This window comes from Rhinichthys klamathensis, unplaced genomic scaffold (assembly GCF_029890125.1).
Source record: "Rhinichthys klamathensis goyatoka isolate OS25496 unplaced genomic scaffold, OSU_Roscu_1.1 h1tg000020l_1, whole genome shotgun sequence".
Taxonomy (NCBI): domain Eukaryota; kingdom Metazoa; phylum Chordata; class Actinopteri; order Cypriniformes; family Leuciscidae; genus Rhinichthys; species Rhinichthys klamathensis.
In genome coordinates, this window is record NW_026606571.1 from 3,571,403 (window position 1) to 3,590,747 (window position 19,345).

A 19,345-nucleotide genomic window follows, 5' to 3' on the forward strand; every position below is an offset into this window, starting at 1 on the left:
GACACGCCCCCGGCCAGCATTCAGCCCATATCTGTGCGAGCGAAAGCTTGGGAAAATATCCCCGACATGCCGAAATGGGTTTTGAACATAATAAAACACGGTTACTCGCTTCAATTCGCTCGCAGACCGCCCCGCTTCACAGCAGTGGTAGAGACGAAAGTGAGAAAAGATGTTTCACATGTTCTACGCACCGAGATGCTCAAACTGATAGAGAAAGGCGCTATAGAGACAGTCCCTCCCTCTATGAGCGAGGCAGGTTTTTACAGCCTCTATTTTCTCGTCCCGAAAAAGGATGGCGGTCTCCGCCCCATTCTAGATCTCAGACATCTGAACAAAGCTTTAATGATTCGCTCGTTCAGAATGTTAACAACCAAGCATATCCTCGCGCAAGTTCGCCCGGGGGATTGGTTTCTGTCAGTGGATCTGAAAGACGCTTACTTTCACATTCCAATAGCGCCTCATCACAGGCCATTTCTGAGATTCGCTTTCGAGGGACAGTCATACCAGTACACAGTACTACCATTCGGCCTGTCACTGGCACCCCATACATTTACGAAATGTATGGATGCAGCACTTTCCCCCCTGAGACAGCGGGGAGTGCGAATACTGAATTATCTCGACGATTGGCTAATCCTAGCACAATCAGAGAGCCAGTTAGTGACACACAGGTCTTGGATTATCAGTCATCTAGAGTGCCTGGGTCTAAAAATCAATTTTGCAAAGAGCATGCTATCCCCCAGCCAGAATATTTCTTTTCTGGGAATAGTGCTAGACTCAGTGCAGATGACGGCGCGCCTCTCATCAGAGCGCGCGCTCACTATCCGGCGCCTTGCAACATCGTTCAGAGCGGGTGCGCGCGCCCCCGTCAAGCGATTTCAGAGGATGCTCGGTCTCATGGCCTCAGCATCAGCTGTACTCCAGCTAGGATTGTTGCACATGCGTCCTCTCAAACGCTGGCTCAAAAGCCGTGTCCCCACTCACGCGTGGCGCTCAGGCCACTTTTTAATCAGGGCAAATCACGGCTGCATAAAAGCCCTGACGCCCTGGAAAGCTGTCGACTGGTATCAGTCCGGTGTGAGTTTGGGCGTGAACACAAGGAGAAAAATGATCACGACAGATGCCTCCAAAATAGGCTGGGGGGCCCTTTACGAGGGCAGGCCTGTCTCCGGCTTGTGGTCAAAAGAAGCGCCTACATATAAACTGTCTGGAATTGAAAGCGGTCGCTTTGGCTCTCAGAGCCCTGCTCCCGTACCTGAAGGACGAGCACGTTCTAGTCCGAACGGACAACATGACGGTAGTCTCGCATATAAATCGTCAGGGTGGACTCAGATCGAGCTCCCTGCACTCGATGGCCAGGGAGCTCCTCCTATGGTCCCAGCGCAACCTGCGCTCGCTGAGAGCAGCGCATGTGCCAGGCGTTCTGAACCAGGGAGCGGACATGCTGTCCAGAGACAAAGTTCTCCCAGGAGAATGGTCTCTCCACCCCCTGACGATTCAGTGGTTATGGCAAACCTTTGGCAGAGCAGAGGTCGACCTCTTTGCCTCCAAGGAAAATGCGCACTGCCCTCTCTTCTTTTCAAAGAGCACAGACGCGCTCGCCCAAGTCTGGCCGAGCCGCCCGCTGTATGCCTTCCCTCCGGTCGCGATGCTACCTCAGGTCATCAGTCGGATCAGGGAGGAGAAATGTGCAGTGCTCCTGGTAGCCCCACTCTGGAAGAACCAGACGTGGTTTCCAGAACTGATGCAGATGATGCAATCTGCCCCATGGCCGATTCCACTGAGGCTAGATCTCCTCAGGCAGGCCAACGGGATGATCCTCCATCCCCGCCCCGATCTGTGGGCCCTCCATGCGTGGCCCCTCAACGGATTCCCGGGAACCTCCCCAGTCGAGTGTTGAGAACCATCACTGAGGCGCGAGCGCCCTCTACGAGGCGCTTATATGCCCAGAAATGGAAGGTGTTCAGTGACTGGTGTAAATCCAGGAACCTGAATCCTGAGACATGCGAAGTACCGAGTGTGCTCGTTTTCTTACAAGAGCTGTTGGAGGCAGGCCGCACCCCCTCCACGCTCAAAGTATATGTGGCTGCCATAGCGGCATCACATGAACCGGTCGAAGGACGCACACTAGGAAAATACTACCTAGTTGTTCGTTTCCTGAGGGGCGCCAGGAGGATAAATCCCCCACGCCCCCCCTCGGTGCCGATTTGGGACCTGGCCACGGTCCTGGACGCACTTAAGCGTGCCCCGTTCGAACCCCTCCGAACTGTGCACCTTAAACAGCTCTCGCTCAAAACTGCTCTCTTGCTGGCTCTCGCCTCGGTCAAGAGAGTGGGCGACCTGCACGCGCTGTCATCAAGCGCTACCTGCCTGGAGTTTGGACCTAACGACAGCAGGGTTGTCCTCAGGCCAAAACACGGGTATATTCCTAAGGTGCTCTCTACTCCTTTCAGAGCACAGGTGATATCTTTGGCCGCGCTATCGTCCCCAGCAGACGAAAGTGACGCTAATTTACTCTGCCCGGTCAGGGCACTCAGAGTATATTTGGAACGTTCTGCCCTGTTCAGACAGACAGAGCAGTTGTTCGTATGCTTTGGCGGCCGCACTAAAGGTCTGGCTGTGTCAAAGCAAAGAATATCGCGCTGGATAGTTGATGCTATAGCGCTGGCTTATGAAGCCAAGGGCCTTCAGTGCCCCTTGGGCATCAGAGCTCACTCTACAAGAGGCATGGCCTCCTCGTGGGCGTGGTCGAGTGGGATACCCATTCAAGATATTTGTGCGGCTGCAGGCTGGGCCTCACCGTCCACATTTATCAGGTTTTATAACCTACAGGTCCCCTCATTGCACTCTAACATACTGTCGGTCTAACTATGCATAGGCTGGGGTGTGTACATGCTGAGCATTGTCTCCTCCCTCATAGAATCACATCTTTGAAACTGATGTGGAGGATTTTTCATACATGACAGTACATAAAAATGTGCTTGTGTGTGTCTCTGGACGCCCATCGGGCCGTTCCACGTTGTCCTTTTATAAAGCCCGCCTTCGGCTGGCTCGTTGGATAATTACTTCGCTCAAAGGCTCAGGCACCGGCCTCTGGCTTAATAGAAGCGAAGTCAGCACGCACGGCGTTTTACATGGCGTTCCCATAGCGTAAGCTTACGCAATAGGAGGAACCTCTCGAAAGGGAACGACTCGGTTACTAACGTAACCTCGGTTCCCTGAGAGGAGGGAACGAGTATTGCGTAATCTGCCGTGCTTGTGCTTGGTCAGTTTGCTTCAGTCGATTGAACCTAAAGAACTCAGACGACGGGGCGCCCAATATATAGCCCTTGGCCACGCCCATCTTGGCGGGCTCTGACGCGCGTGGGCGCGAAGCATGCTCATTGGAAGCGGGTTCAGAGTCGCCCCATCATTGGTTCGTGCAAGTTGCCGCAGCACAGCCAATGACCGAGCTGCCTCGCTCATTGCTGTATGCTGTGCAGCTGCAATGCGTTTTACATAAAGACTTCAATATTTCTCGAGAAAAGGAGTTTTCCCATAGCGTAAGCTTACGCAATACTCGTTCCCTCCTCTCAGGGAACCGAGGTTACGTTAGTAACCGAGTCGATTTCCATTTTAAAAACCTGAATTTCGATGAACATTTTTCAATGCTCACAAATTCAGATACAAAAAAAATCAACTTACAGAATTTCAGATAAAATAGATTCAGGTTGATCAAATTCGACTGCTCAAATTCAGATCTCAAATTCGACTGCTCAAATTCAGATCGAAAAATTCAAGTTAAATATTCACATGGTAACATCCGGGCTACCCAGGATAGGAAAAACAGCTGAGCCTGTGTAGAGACGGAGCGTATTTAGGCCACGCCCACACCGGGGGGAAACAATCCGAGAGACTGCCTCCTTGTCATTTATGACTTATAACAAAAAACAAAACAATGTCTAAAAGCTGTTGTGAGACAAGGTGTACAGCAAACAAGCTAAATAACCCAGAAATTATTTTTTATAAGCTGTCGACCCAAAAACGGTTTGTTTCAGGACATAAAAGTGGATCAATTGAGAAAGAGCGCAACTATTTCTCGAACTACTCTGAGAACTAACGTTACGCCCACTGGAACGCGACATGATATTGTAAAAAAAAAAAAAAACACAAAAAACATTCATAATTTTAACCATGTCGATTGCTTATTTCACCATGCACCCTATGTGAACCTGAGAAGAGGAGATATATTCAATTTACCCATTCTTAGTTCCGGCTGATGCTTCACGTCTTATTGCCTCAGTAGCCTACTACTTTGGCTGGCTTTTCCGGTTCGGAAGCTTATAAAAATGTATTTCTGGTTGTTGTTGTTTTTTTTTAGCTTGTTTGCTGTACACCTTGTCACACAGCAGCTTTTAGGCATTTTTCTGTCTTTTGTTATATAAGGAGGCAGCCTCTCGCAATGCAAAGTCAATGGAGACGGTTGGATTGTTTCCCCCCGCTGTGGGCGTGGCCTAAATACGCTCCGTCTCTACACAAGCTCAGCTGTTTTTCCTATCCTGGGTAGCCCGGATGTTACCATGTGAATATTTAACTTGAATTTTTCGATCTGAATTTGAGCAGTCGAATTTGAGATCTGAATTTGAGCAGTCGAATTTGATCAACCTGAATCTATTTTATCTGAAATTCTGTAAGTTGATTTTTTTTTTGTATCTGAATTTGTTAGCACAAACATATTAATCGAAATTCAGGTTTTTAAAATGGAAATCAAGAATTTTCGTAGGCCTACTTAAATTTCAGCGGTAAATTCGAAACAAATACATTCAGATACATGGTTTCCAAAGTAAAATAATTTCAAAGGGGTGAATTCAGAGCAAATAAATTCAGATAAATGTTTTTCAAAATAAAATATTTCAAAACTAAGTATTCAGTGGCTGTTAAATTTCAAATAGTTATGTCTCTTATTTGCTTCCATAGCCCCGTACATGACATGCTCGGAAAAAAGTTATAGTTCCAACGACTTATTAAAACGTATACATTAGGTAGTGAGAATGTTATGGTTTACAGTGTGACATAACTTTATTGAAAATAGAGTTTACAATAAGTTTCAAAAAACCAAATCAGATTCAACTCACTACTTCGTTGATTCTTTCTTTCTAGGTTGGAATGCATTGTGTAAATTCATCCTTTGATTTGTCCTTTCTTCATCATGCTATAAGAATAATAGAAAAAATCGTTGTATACAATGTCAGTCTAATTGCCTATGATGTTTCAGCAAAATACTTAAAAGTACATTTTCTCTCCCTTGTCTGTGGGGTTTCAGGATGCTTTAAAAAAAACTTCCCTGCAGTGTCTACGTCATATTCTTTTACCTGCTATCATTGTGTGTGTTGAAGGGACAATGTGGGCTGAGTAGAATCCAAGGAAATGCTGCTTTCGCTTTGTTCAGGTCAGGAAATCAGCTGTTGCATGCTCATTGAATAATACAGATACACAGACATATGGACTCGCACACACTCTTGATACACTCCCTGAATGCCTGACAGAGACGCCTGTCTGAGGCGGAAGGAGTATAATAGACTGAAAGAGACAGTAACACAACATATACACACGCACAGGGGAAACGCAGTTGTGATGTCTTCCGCATCAAGACGTCTCCTTTGCGAACACACCTAAACACACCCTTTCAGCAATGGAGTCAAGATGTCTGCCTCTCTCAGGGTCCATTATCAGACACATCTGCAAAACGAACATGCTTTCAATCAGTCAGCCAGACCAAAAGAAGAGCAGAAAAAAGTTTTTTGCAAGTAAAATCCGCACATCAACTGCATGTACAGACATCCTGGAGATTGAACTTTTAACCTTTGTGTTGGCAGCCCAAATCACAAACACAACTAGCTGCAGAACATCTGATATCTCCATGTATTTATGTGTCATCCTGTCCCTGGGCCATACTAATCTTCTCTGTGCAGATTAAATATTGGTACATGTGATGCAAAAGCAAGCACAATGCTTCTAAGACATTTTTAGAAATGTCATCCAGCACAAAAATATCTATGTATTTCAGTTCTGTGGCTATTACTCAACTGATACTTGAAAAAATAGCGCAGTTAACTGGCAATGTGTGAGAAAAGCCTTAAGAAAAAATAATAAAGAAATATTATACATGAGATCTTTTTAATATCTCAAAAGGTAAGCAAAATGAACTTAATGTTTTTAAAATTCAATATAACTCAAACATTTGTCATCTAATTTAAAGCCAAATGGTCCGAGTTATGCAATCCACATTCCACAATATTCTTACTGTATGTCTACAATTATCTTATTCATTTCTATTTTTGTATAATGAAATGAAACAGGCCTGAACTGTAACTACTCTTATGTAATAAAACTTCACTTTGGGATGATTAAAAAAAGAAAGGATTCGCCATTTTAGCACTTTTCCCTACAGGGAATGTGATCTCCACTGATTATTTCTAACATTTGGACTTGGTTCACTGTCCTTAGACAATTGAATCTTCTTATTTCTAGCCACATAATCATATTCTTATCATTTGATCATCTGTAATCTACAAACCAGTGAAAATAGGTAAAATAATCATTTAAAGCAGGGTTTCTAAACTGGCGAAAGCAGACTATAACTGATTGTGTAGTGTTGCATTGGAGAGGCAGAAAAATTTAATGAGAACACATCTAAACATTTAAAATTGGGAAGGTCAAATGCAATAATTTAAGAATGCGCCAATGGAAAACCTGAATATTCTGAATATTGGGGAAACGGGCGGCCCTCCATTGTGAAATGTAAATAAAAGCAATGACGCACTCGGTATCTAGGACAAGGTCAGCCAGTCACCTTTGTGTTTGCAGTGGGTGGGTTTGTGTCTGTGTGTGAAGGGAATGTTAAGGGAGGTGTGTCACTGTCCACCAATTCAGAGAGTTCTAGCTGTCTGCCTGTATTTCTGCATGAGCATTTATTAGCGAGACCTTGAAAATGATGTGTTTATTCCATAGCTCATCATCCCATTCTGTGAATATTCTTTGAAGCATCAAAAACTCTTTAAATTGCAGCAATAACTTCTTAAGCACAAGCCGTTATCATTTAATCATAATTGCCTGTATTGTTTACACATCCAGGACAAATATCCATTCATTACAAGTGTGTAAGTGAGTTTGGAATCAGAGTGCTGTGCTTATTCACTATGACGCAGAACCGTGATAGATGGATTTAGATGCACTGTAAAAAAAATCTGTAGAAATTACAGTATTACTGGCAGCTGCTTGCCAGTAACTTACTGTAGTTTTAAATTGATGTTATTTACTGGCAACAGTTTGTTCAAAGTTAAATGAACATTAAACATTAACAAGTCTTTATCTTTACAGAATAAAACTAAAATAACAGCCTCATGCAAAGCATTCTGGGAACCAAAATCTGAAGGAAAAAAAAAAACAGAAAATTGTTATTTTATAATGTTATTCTGTAAAGACAACGACTTGTTAATGTTTAATGTTCATTTAACTTTGAACAAACTGTTGCCAGTAAATATACATCAATTTAAATCTCTAGTAAGTTACTGGCAAACAGCTGCATAACTACAGCAATTTTTTTACAGTGTGTATTTTCATAATGTTTGCGAGTGTCTTCATGTCACCTGACTAAATCTTTGCTCTTAAATTGCGTGGGATAATTCAGTTTCAGTTCTGGCTGAAACATTTGATGACAGATCGCAATCAAAGTATAATCTAAATGATAATTCTAACCATTCATGCCTAACATGGATCATGTCATCATGGTTTGGGTCAGATGGAGGTCAGTAACATGTGATGGGAACTGTCATATGAATTTCATCTCATATTTTGCACTAAACTGATGGTAGTAAAATTAATTCACCGGTAATGAGTAGGCCTTGAGAAAGAAAAACCCATATAGAAGAAAAATATCTTTTTAAATATCTAAAAGTTTTTTCCTAGACATCAGTGAGATTAAATGGTGAAAAAATGAACATTATTTTTCAAAAGTCTGTTCAAACTTCAACATTTGTTGTTAATTCAAAGCCAAATGATCTGAGCTAAAGCATACAAATTCATTTTAGAGGTTTACCCTCTTACTGTATGTCAACAATTATCTTTTTTCAATTCATCAGGGAAAACATCAAAGGATGACAGATGCAATCAAACTATATGACGAAATTGACCACTATTGTGTTTATATTAAGACTATTCTAAAAAAAAAAATCAGTAAAAGCTCAAAGTGGTTTAATGAAACCACAATGGTGAATCTCAACTATTTCTCAACTATAGTGAGATACTAGTGAGATTACATGGGAATTTTGTCTCCTGAGAAAAAGGCCCTAATCTCGCATGCGTCTTCCAAATACATGAGATCAAAAGTCACAAATTTCAAACTGAACTCAAAATTTCAATTCAACATTAAACTCCCAATTTCATTATATAATTATTTCATTACATTACTTTTTATTCTCTCAATGTACCGGTAATTATATCTACAAATGTCTTATTTTTTAGGAGAAATATCCGAGACAGAATTAAGCATAATCGAGTAAGTAAGTAAGTAAGAAAACTTTATTAATCCCTGTAAGGGGAAACTCATTCGCCACCCTTGCACATTACAGACACCACAAACAAACAAAGACAGAAAACAACAACAATCAATACAAGAAATTACACAATTTCATTAAACAACCTAACTGCATTCGGAGTAAAAGACCTTCTAAATCGCTCTGTAGAACACCGAGGCATTATTAATCTTCCACTAAATGAGCTTTTAAGTCCACTAAAATTACAATGTAGTGGATGACCTTTGTTACGCATAATTATTTTTAATTTTGCCCTTGTTCTCTTTTCCACAGTGATCTCAAGTGAGTCAGGATTAAGGCCCATCACTGAGCCAGCCTTTCTAATCAATTTATTAATCCTATTTTTATCATCTACAGTGATACTACATCCCCAACAGAGCACTGCATAAAATAAAACACTAGCTACAATTCCCTGATAGAAAACATAAAGAAGCTTCCTACTTACACCAATAGAACTCAACTTCCTCAAAAAGAATAGTCTTGATTGCGCCTTCTTAAACACAGCCTCACTATTCTTCTTCCAGTTCAGTTTACTGTCCAAATGGACACCAAGATATTTATAAGACTGAACAATCTCTACTTCCTTACCGTTAATACTCACTGGTTCTATCACTTCTTTATTCCTTCTGAAATCAATGATCAACTCCTTAGTCTTCTCTACATTCAATTTTAGGAAATTTTCATCACACCATCCAACAAATAACTCAACCTCTCTTCTATAGTCCACATCGTTGCCTTGATTAATTAAACCCACAAGGGCAGTATCATCTGAAAACTTTTGTATACAACATGAATTAGTGTGCCTGTAGTCAGCTGTATACAAAGAAAAAAGAAATGGTGATAAAACTGTGCCTTGAGGGGCTCCTGTTTTGGTTAAAATAATGTCAGAGATTTTATCACCCAGCCTAACAAACTGGGGTCGACGTATAAGATAATTCAATACCCACATAATAGTTTTACTATGTAGGTTACAACGCAGCAATTTATCAGCTAAAACATGAGGTTGAATTGTGTTAAAAGCACTAGAAAAATCAAAAAACATAATCCTAACAGAGCTAGAAGTTGTTTCCAAATGATTATAAATATTATGCAACATAAAAAGTATGGCATCATCTACTCCAACACCTTTTCGATATGCAAACTGTAACGGATCATGAAAAACTGACAACTGTCTACCCAGATAACCAAGGATAATTCTCTCAAAACATTTCATTATTTGTGACGTCAAAGCAATGGGTCTCAAATTATTTAAACTACGACCCACATTACCCTGTTTTGGAATGGGAACAAGACACGATGTTTTCCACATATCTGGTATTTTCGATGCAGACAAGGACAAAGAAAAAATTGAGTGGAAAACTGAGCACAACTGGTCAGCACAGACTTTCAAAGTACGAGGGTGAATACCATCAGGGCCTGCTGCTTTTCTGGTCTTAAGACACTTAAACTGCTGACGAACATCATTTTCATTAATAACAATTGCTGGACTACAGTCCACATTATCACACTGTACAAGAGATTCTAAAATCATATCATGAGAGGCAGAGTAATCAACATTATCAAACCTTGCAAAAAACGTATTTACCTCATTTACATTCAGTCCTGACCAGCAAGCACTGTTACTTTTGGTTCCATAACTAGTAAGAGATTTCAAACCATTCCAAAGACCCCATGTGTTACAATTAGACATTTGTTCTTCAACACTTTCCTTATATTTAAACTTACTCTGTTTGATAACTCTCTTCAATTCTTTTTGCGCAATTTTGATCTGATCCCTATCACCATTAAAAAAAGCCGCTTTTTTCCTATTAATAGCTGCTTTAACCTCCCTAGTAACCCATGGTTTATTATTAGGAAACATTTTAATTCGTTTACGTGGAATGACAGACTCAACACAATAATTTATATAACAGGTGACTTTGTCAGAAATACTGTCCAAATCATCATCGTCCAAAAACACTGACCAGTCTGTACACTCAAAACATCCTTTTAACCTTTCACAGGCATCATCTGACCACACGCACACAGTCTTATAGCCAATAGGCTGATTTCGGATCGCAGGAGAGTATCTGGATGTCAGAGATATTAGATTATGATCAGATTGCCCCAGGGGTGGAAGACCCTTTGCACTATAACTCTCCTTAATATTTGTATAGAATAGGTCAATAATTTTACCATTCCTGGTAAAATTAGAACTCCATTAAGTCTCCCAAACTATAAACCTTTGAGCATAAAAAAATCCTCTGTTATGAGGGCAAATAAAACACTTATTTTGGTATTTCTGTTAGCTTTATTCAAACCTCACTTAATCCTTGTGTCCTCACATTCAGTATATACAGTATCTCTCATCTTAGAAATTCAAATCATAACAGAAGAACGCTTAGCATGATTTCATCATCATCATGTGTCTATGTGTATTGTCATTTCTGTTCCTGTGTGTGTGTGTTGTTGTTTCCATGGAGCGAGACCATCTGGTTCAATGGTAAAACGCTAGTCAGCAGAAAGTGATCCAACACTTGGATTCATTTGATCATATTCGGCGCCACAGAGCATGTGACAAGACCCGTGGTCATGCTGAGGAGGACTGGGAACTACGGCCCCATGACTGATAAATGAAGGAGGATGTAAGAACTAAGAGGTCGACCTCGCTCTTATATAAACACAATGTGTCCTGATGCAGCATTATGAAAAAACGCATTTTTAAAGCTCATGTTTGCCCGGGCTAAATCCACATATGTTCACAAACACATGTTGAAATATTCAATTATTAATGTTTGACTTGTTTGACCCAAATCTGTCTATTTTTTGGCATTTCATTTGTGTCACATGGCAGACAATTACGTAAGTCCCGAGTCATGTGGAGGCCAGCATGGAATCAGCACACTTTTATTCACAATTTCTGTGCTAATTGTGGTGGGAAATATCGGCGGGATAGATTTAATTATGGTAAAACATGGTATATGAATCTGTGCACCACAACCAGTTATCATTAGCATGATCAAACTAGACAAAATAACAAGCTTGGCGAGGGACACATTTAGAATTGTATGAATTGAAATGTGCAGCTTTTTGTGGAATTCTGTGGGCACCCTAGTGAAAAATAAATAGACAAAAATGTATTTGATATACATTTATTTTATGCTAAGTATACTACAATTACATTTACATATTTACATACTTAAATACCCTGCAATTGTACTATTGGTATACTTAATTGGTATACTTAAAGTCTACTAAATTGGAACAACTAATTTTGTATGCACTTTAATTATCTGGAAATAGTGCTGAAGTTCAACTTAAGATATACTTAAGTATATTTCATTGTGCTAAAGTGGAAGTATTGAGACATGAGTCATGAGTTTCATAACAGCTTTCAGAAATCTGGACAGTAAGTGCATATCTAGTATATCCATCAATATATGGAAACTAATGTTAGACAGGCTTAAAAGGCACCATAACTTCATACCTGATGACTTGAGTGCTTTAAAGATAAATATATAGTGACTACAATAATTATTTATACTGTATGAAAGCCTGTTTCCACCTCAGAGTAAAAATACTTGTAAGATAATTATTTTTAAAATAAGAGAAACAAAAGCCAAAAATTTTGAGATACAAAGTCACAATTTTGAGATACAGTTGCAATTGTGATATGAAGACATTGTGAGAAATAAAGACACAAATTTTCATCATTAGCAATCACTGTGCAGTCTCTTTCTCTCTCGCACCGCTCTCCACGCCCTCGGTTGGCAAGAAGGGTGGACTGGGTGGGTTGTACAGACACAAACACACACATACACGTATTCCATACTTTTTTTCTTTTGCAGGAATTTTTACAAGCTACGTGATCTTCCGCCATTTTCTTCCTGGGTCACGCACACCAAAGACAAATTAATGAATGGGGGGAGAGAGAGTGGAGTTTATTTAACCTGATTACACTTGTGATATTTCTCACAACTCTTCAATATTCTTTGTAGCATTAGATGCCCTCCACCCACCGAGGGCCTCAACGGAAAATTGCCCTGATATGACCTGCTGTTCTGTTCACACAACACTTTTACACACACACAATGCACGTTTATCTTGATATTTAATGGGAACATGCCACAGGTGTCTGGTTTTTTTTACAGACTATAACCATAATTCTAACACTATCAAAAAAATTCTGGTAATACTTTAGTTTAGGGTCCAGTATTAAGTTGCTTATTAGCTTGCATATTATGAAATTGGCTGTTTATTAGTACTTATAAAGCACATATTAATGCCTTATGCATGACCTTATTTTACATTCCTAATCCTACCCAATACCTAAACGTAACAACTACCTTAATTTATAATAAGAAGTAATTAAGAGTTTGAGGCAAGCCGTAGTTAATAGTGAGAATCGGACCCTAATCTAAAGTGTGACCAAACTTTTTACCTCTTCAGATTTAGCTCTTGATTTGTGTTTAGTTATTTGTTCAGATAAAGCTACATTTTTATGACAATTTTGAAAAAATGAGTATGGCGAGGTTAGAAACATATATATATATATATATATACCTGTCAAAAGTTTGTAAACTATACATTACTGTATTTTTGATTAAATAAATGCAGACTTGGTGAGTATAAGAGACTTCTTTCAATATATATAGTAAAGATATCAGCCCCTTGGCCAATGGATATTATGGGTTGTATCCTCATGTGTATGTGTGTTTATTTACATGATTTATGAGGACACAAATTTGTCTAATGACATGGGTATTACACTGGTATTGCAACGTAAACATGGTTTATGAGGACATGTCCTCGTAATTAAAATGGCTTAAAAACATATTAAACAATGTTTCATTAAAAATCTAAAAATGCAGAAAGTTGTCTGTGATGGGTAGGTTCAGGGGACAGAATATACAGTTTGTACAATATAAAACAATTACAATGTCCTCATAATGATAGGTGCACCGGTGTGTGTGTGTGTGTGTGTGTGTGTGTGTGTGTGTACAAAGGGTGGTACAGGGCATTGCCTGTGGTCAAGTCAAAATAAAGCTGCCAGTGAGGGCTCTGCCCTTTGAGCACGGATGCTATGTGAGCATGCAGAGACGTGACTGAACACATTCACAAGTTTCCCTCAGTTTTTTCACTCAAACGTGCACACACCCCTCATTAACTGAGAAAGCCTTTCAAATACAGATGTAAGATATCACTGCTGGAGCTTTCCACTTGCTTCTGTTGTGCTTTCCTGCACCACACAGACACGTAACTGCTCCTGGCATTTCTCTGTCTTTTTCAAACACAGAGTCCAGGCTACTTTAATAGCCAATTAAATACTTTAGAGCTGAACGTGCAAGAAAATTCACCAGAACTATTTAAATGCATTCCAAATTCTGCTTGTTAATGTTCATTTTTAAAGGGGTCATATAATGGTACATGCACTTTTTCAAGTTGATTGTACTGAAATGTGTGTTGGCAGTGCCTGTACACAACCTTCATATAATGATAAAAATCTATCCAGTGTTTTTGTTTTAATCTCCTAGTTTTTTCCAGTCTCAAATCGAGCCCGTTCGACCGTGTGACGTCACACGGTCGGACGCCCCTCCCACTATTGTTGATTGACAGCAGCGTTTCAACACATCCGAGCGAGCTGTCATCATAGTCCGTCATTGTTGATACACTGGAGCAGAATGGCGTCTCATTTTGATGTTCCTAAATCCGAACTGCTGAAGACACAGTGGCTGAGTTTTGATTTCGAAGAGAATATTCCCCACGAGCAACGTCAATGCTTTCATGTTTGCGCGATTCGCGAATCTTTTCTCACCAGACAGCTTTATAAACGAGGATCTGTCACGGTATACGATTCTCTGGTTCCTTCTTGTCTCGTGTTTATGTTGTTGTGTGAATGCACGTGCGTAGTGGGCGTGAGTGTTGTGACATTACCTGATCCGCTCCAGCTGATCATCATTATCACCGCCAGCTGCAGTCCATTTCCTCACCCTATTTATATTCACTGGTTTTTGTCCTCTTTGTCAGATCGTTGTTTGATGTCTCCTGTGTCGGTGTTCCAGTCTTGTCTTCCCGCTCGTCCGGTGTTCGTGTTTCGTCGTGGGTTCGTCATCGTCTGTGGATTATCGTTTGGGTTGTGTGGATTCCGTCTTCAGTGTTCACCACTTCACGGTTCCTGTCTTCACCACTGACCATCGAAGTCCCTGCGCCATCGTTCCACGCCCGTGTCATTGTCTGTCTCAAGTCTGTCAATAAACTGAGTTTACTTGCTATTGCTTCCAGTGATTCTGTGACCCGTCATGACAGAACGATCTGACCAAACCATGGAAGCAGCGAGTGTGCCATCGTCTTCGTTGGAGGAGTTCATTCGGCACAGCATACGAAGGATGGATTCCCAGGAGAGGAATTTGAATGACACGGGTCGTGCGGTACAATCTTTGGTGGCGCAGGTGTCCGAGCTTACCCAACAGATCCAACAACTACGAGCTCCCACTGCGCCACCCGCACCAGCCGTTCCCCCCACACCACCTGAGACCCAGCATCAGTCTGAGCCCCGCCTACCGGCTCCGGAGGCTTATTCCGGGGATTCAAAATACTGCAGAGCTTTCCTGACGCGATGCTCGATGCATTTTGCTCTGCAACCAAGAACCTTCCAGACGGAACAAGCAAAGGTAGCGTTCGTCCTGACTCTCCTGACGGGAAAGGCGGCGCTATGGGGAACGGCGGTGTGGGAGAACCAAGACCTATGCTGCGCCTCGTTCCACGCACTCTCCACCGAGATCCGACGAGTCTTCGATCGCGCCGTCGCGGGGAGAGAGGCTGCCAGGGTTTTGGCCGACCTGCATCAGGGAGAGAGGTCGGTCGCGGAGTTTTCCATCGAGTTCCGGACCCTGGCGGCCGAATGCCATTGGAACGAGGAGGCGCAGTGGGACATGTTCCTGCATGGGTTGGCTGACCGCGTCCAGAGGGAGATCTATGCCCTGGACCTCCCCACATCTTTAAATGGGCTGATCGAGCTAGCACTGCGGGTGGACGCTCGACTCTCACGAGTCGGGCGTAGAGGGGCGTCCACCCGCACACCGGAAGGAGCCGAGGGTCCATGGTCCAGCGGCAGGGACGCGGTCAGTCCCGTCTACGATCACGAACCCATGCAGGTGGGGCGAGCTCGGCTTTCCCGGGAGGAGAGGGAAAGGCGGAGGTCCCAGGGCCTTTGCCTCTACTGCGGCGGCACGGGACATTTCGCATACAACTGCCCGGTAAAAGGTCAAGCCCGATAGTAAGTATGAGGCTACTATCGGGTGGGATCTCCGCCAAGAAGACCTCATCCACATCTACCCTCCTCCCGGTAAGACTAAGATGGTCAGTTCACCAGCACGACTGTAGAGCACTTTTGGACTCCGGGGCGGAAGGTAATTTCATGGACAAATCATTTGCACTCAAGTTTCAAATTCCCCTCAAGCCCCTCACTCACAGGATTTCAGTACATGCACTTAATGGTCAAGAACTTCCCACTATCTCATTCACGACTGAAGACATCACCCTCATCACATCTGGCAACCACACTGAGACTATTTTTTTTTACATACTGGATTCACCCCTCGCACCTCTTGTTCTTGGACACCCCTGGCTCATCCACCACAACCCCCGAATAGACTGGCAGCAAAGAACTGTGCTGGAGTGGAGCAAGGAATGTCATAAGTCCTGTCTTGTGTCTGCTTGTTCGTCTGTTCCTGTTTTTGTGTTTCAGGAGGAAGCGGGGGATTTGTCTAACGTGCCCAGGGAGTACCTAGACCTGAAGGAAGTGTTTAGTAAGTCTCGTGCTGCTTCTCTTCCTCCGCACCGTCCCTATGACTGTGCCATAGATTTACTGCCAGGTAAGTCTCCGCCTAAGGGCAAGTTATACTCACTGTCTGTTCCGGAGAGGGAGGCCATGGAGAAATATATTTCTGATTCTCTAGCAACCAAGTTCATTCGCCCTTCCTCTTCTCCAGCGGGGGCGGGGTTCTTTTTTGTGGGGAAGAAGGATGGTTCTCTGCGACCTTGTATCGATTACCGGGGGTTGAACAACATCACGGTAAAGAATACTTATCCTTTGCCGTTGATGTCTTCAGCCTTCGAGAGGTTGCAGGGAGCATCCGTCTTCACGAAATTGGACTTACGTAACGCATATCATTTGGTTCGCATTAGGGAGGGGGATGAGTGGAAGACTGCGTTTAACACCCCCAGGGGGCACTTTGAATATTTGGTTATGCCGTTCGGGCTGTCCAACTCCCCCGCGGTCTTCCAGGCACTCGTCAATGACGTGCTGCGAGATATGATAGACCAGTTCATATATGTTTACCTGGATGACATATTGATTTTTTCATCTTCTCTCCAGGAACATGTGCAGCACGTCCGACGAGTGCTTCAGAGGTTGCTAGAGAATGGGCTTTTTGTCAAGGCGGAGAAATGCGAATTTCATGCACAGTCTGTTCCTTTCCTAGGGCACATCATTTCGTCTGAAGGAGTGCGTATGGATCCTGAAAAGGTTAAGGCTGTGGTCGAGTGGCCAAGCCCAGATTCCCGTAAGGCCCTACAGAGGTTTCTGGGCTTCGCCAATTTCTACCGGCGTTTTATTCGTAATTTCAGCCAACTAGCCGCACCTCTGACTGCCTTGACCTCACCCAGAACTGCGTTCAGGTGGACAGACACAGCGGAAGCTGTGTTTGCCAAACTGAAAGGCCGCTTTGTTTCAGCCCCCATCCTTATTGCCCCTGATTCTTCACGTCAGTTCGTGGTGGAGGTCGATGCGTCAGAGGTGGGGGTAGGTGCAGTGCTATCCCAACGCTCTCCTACAGACGACAAGATGCATCCCTGCGCGTTTTTGTCTCATCGCTTGTCCCCAGCCGAACGTAATTACGACATCGGTAACAGGGAGTTGTTGGCAGTCAAAGTAGCGTTGGAGGAGTGGCGTCACTGGTTAGAAGGGTCGGGGGTACCTTTTATCGTCTGGACTGATCATAAGAATCTAGAATACATTAGAACGGCTAAAAGACTGAACTCCAGGCAGGCTCGGTGGGCACTTTTTTTCGGCCGTTTTGACTTTACTCTCTCGTACCGCCCGGGTTCTAAAAACATCAAACCCGATTCATTATCTCGTATTTTTGAGCCTTCCGAACGCCCGTCTACTCCCGAGTGCATTTTACCCGAAACCATATTTGTTTCCACACTCACATGGGAGGTCGAATCGAAGGTCAAGTCGGCCTTAGAAGGGGTAACGCCTCCGCCCGGTTGCCCACCGAATCGTTTATTTGTGCCGGAGGGATTACGGTCCGACGTCATTCAGTGGGGTCATTGCTCCAACGTGGCTTGTCATCCAGGAGTCAACCGAACCGGCTTCTTGGTTAAGCAACGATTTTGGTGGCCACTTATGGCTCGTGACGTCCACAGTTTTGTCTTGGCTTGCTCAGTTTGTGCCACTGGTAAGACTTCTAATCGACCCCCAGATGGGTTACTTCAACCGCTGCCAGTCCCTTCGAGACCCTGGTCCCACATCGCGCTAGATTTTATTACCGCCCTCCCGCCCTCCCAGGGTAACACAGTCGTTTTGACCGTGGTGGACCGGTTCTCGAAGGCGGCTCACTTTATTCCCTTACCCAAATTACCCTCAGCTAAGGAGACAGCGTTGACGGTCGTAGATCACGTCTTTCGGTTACATGGCCTCCCGGTGGACGTGGTCTCCGACAGGGGACCCCAGTTTGTGTCCAAATTTTGGCGAGAGTTTTGTAGATTACTGGGTGCGACGGTTAGTCTGTCCTCAGGGTTTCATCCCCAGAGCAATGGCCAAACTGAGAGAGCCAACCAAGACCTGGAAAGGGCGTTACGGTGCGTGGTCTCCAAGAATCCTTCCTCATGGAGCCAACAACTATCCATGGTGGAGTACGCCCACAACACGTTACCGGTGTCGTCCACGGGCCTTTCTCCGTTTGAGGCTAGTTTAGGTTACCAGCCACCTATTTTTCCTAGTCTGGAATCCGAGGTCGCGGTCCCCTCTGCTCACGCCTTCGTCCAGAGGTGTCACCGTACCTGGACTAGAGCCCGTGAGACTCTACTCCAGGTAGGGGCGCGCACCAAGGCCAAGGCCGATCGCCACCGGTCAAGGCCTCCCGTATACATCGTCGGTCAAAAAGTGTGGCTTTCTACCAGAAACATTCCTCTCCGCTCCGTCTCCAATAAGCTTGCTCCCAAATTCATTGGCCCGTTCACTGTCACCAAGATCATTAGTCCGGTGGCAGTCCGCCTCAATTTACCTCCGGCGTACAGGAGAGTTCATCCCGTCTTCCACGTATCCAAAATCAAGCCCGTGTTTCATTCGCACATTAATCCGCCAGTCCCGGTTCCCCCCCCGCCGCGAGTCGTAGATGGGGAGACCACTTATTCGGTCAATCGTATTCTGGACTCTAGGCGGAGGGGACGCGGATTCCAGTACTTGGTGGACTGGGAAGGTTACGGTCCGGAGGAGAGAAGTTGGGTACCTGCTAGAGACATCCTGGATCACTCCCTTATCGATGTTTACAATCGGCAGGTAAGGAGTTCTGAGAACGCCAGGAGGCGTTCTTAGGAGGAGGGGTACTGTCACGGTATACGATTCTCTGGTTCCTTCTTGTCTCGTGTTTATGTTGTTGTGTGAATGCACGTGCGTAGTGGGCGTGAGTGTTGTGACATTACCTGATCCGCTCCAGCTGATCATCATTATCACCGCCAGCTGCAGTCCATTTCCTCACCCTATTTATATTCACTGGTTTTTGTCCTCTTTG

General features: G+C 43.6%; 1 protein-coding gene and 1 non-coding gene across 3 annotated transcripts in view; both read right to left on the reverse strand.

The window, feature by feature from the left end:
- Nucleotides 1-19,345, reverse strand: part of hbs1l (HBS1-like translational GTPase) — a 167,034-nt gene that overhangs the window by 95,004 nt on the left and 52,685 nt on the right. The gene's annotated exons all lie outside the window — the stretch shown is intronic.
- On the reverse strand, nt 5,878-5,984 carry LOC130075811 (U6 spliceosomal RNA). Its single transcript, XR_008805581.1, has one exon. It is a non-coding gene; the product is annotated as a U6 spliceosomal RNA (small nuclear RNA).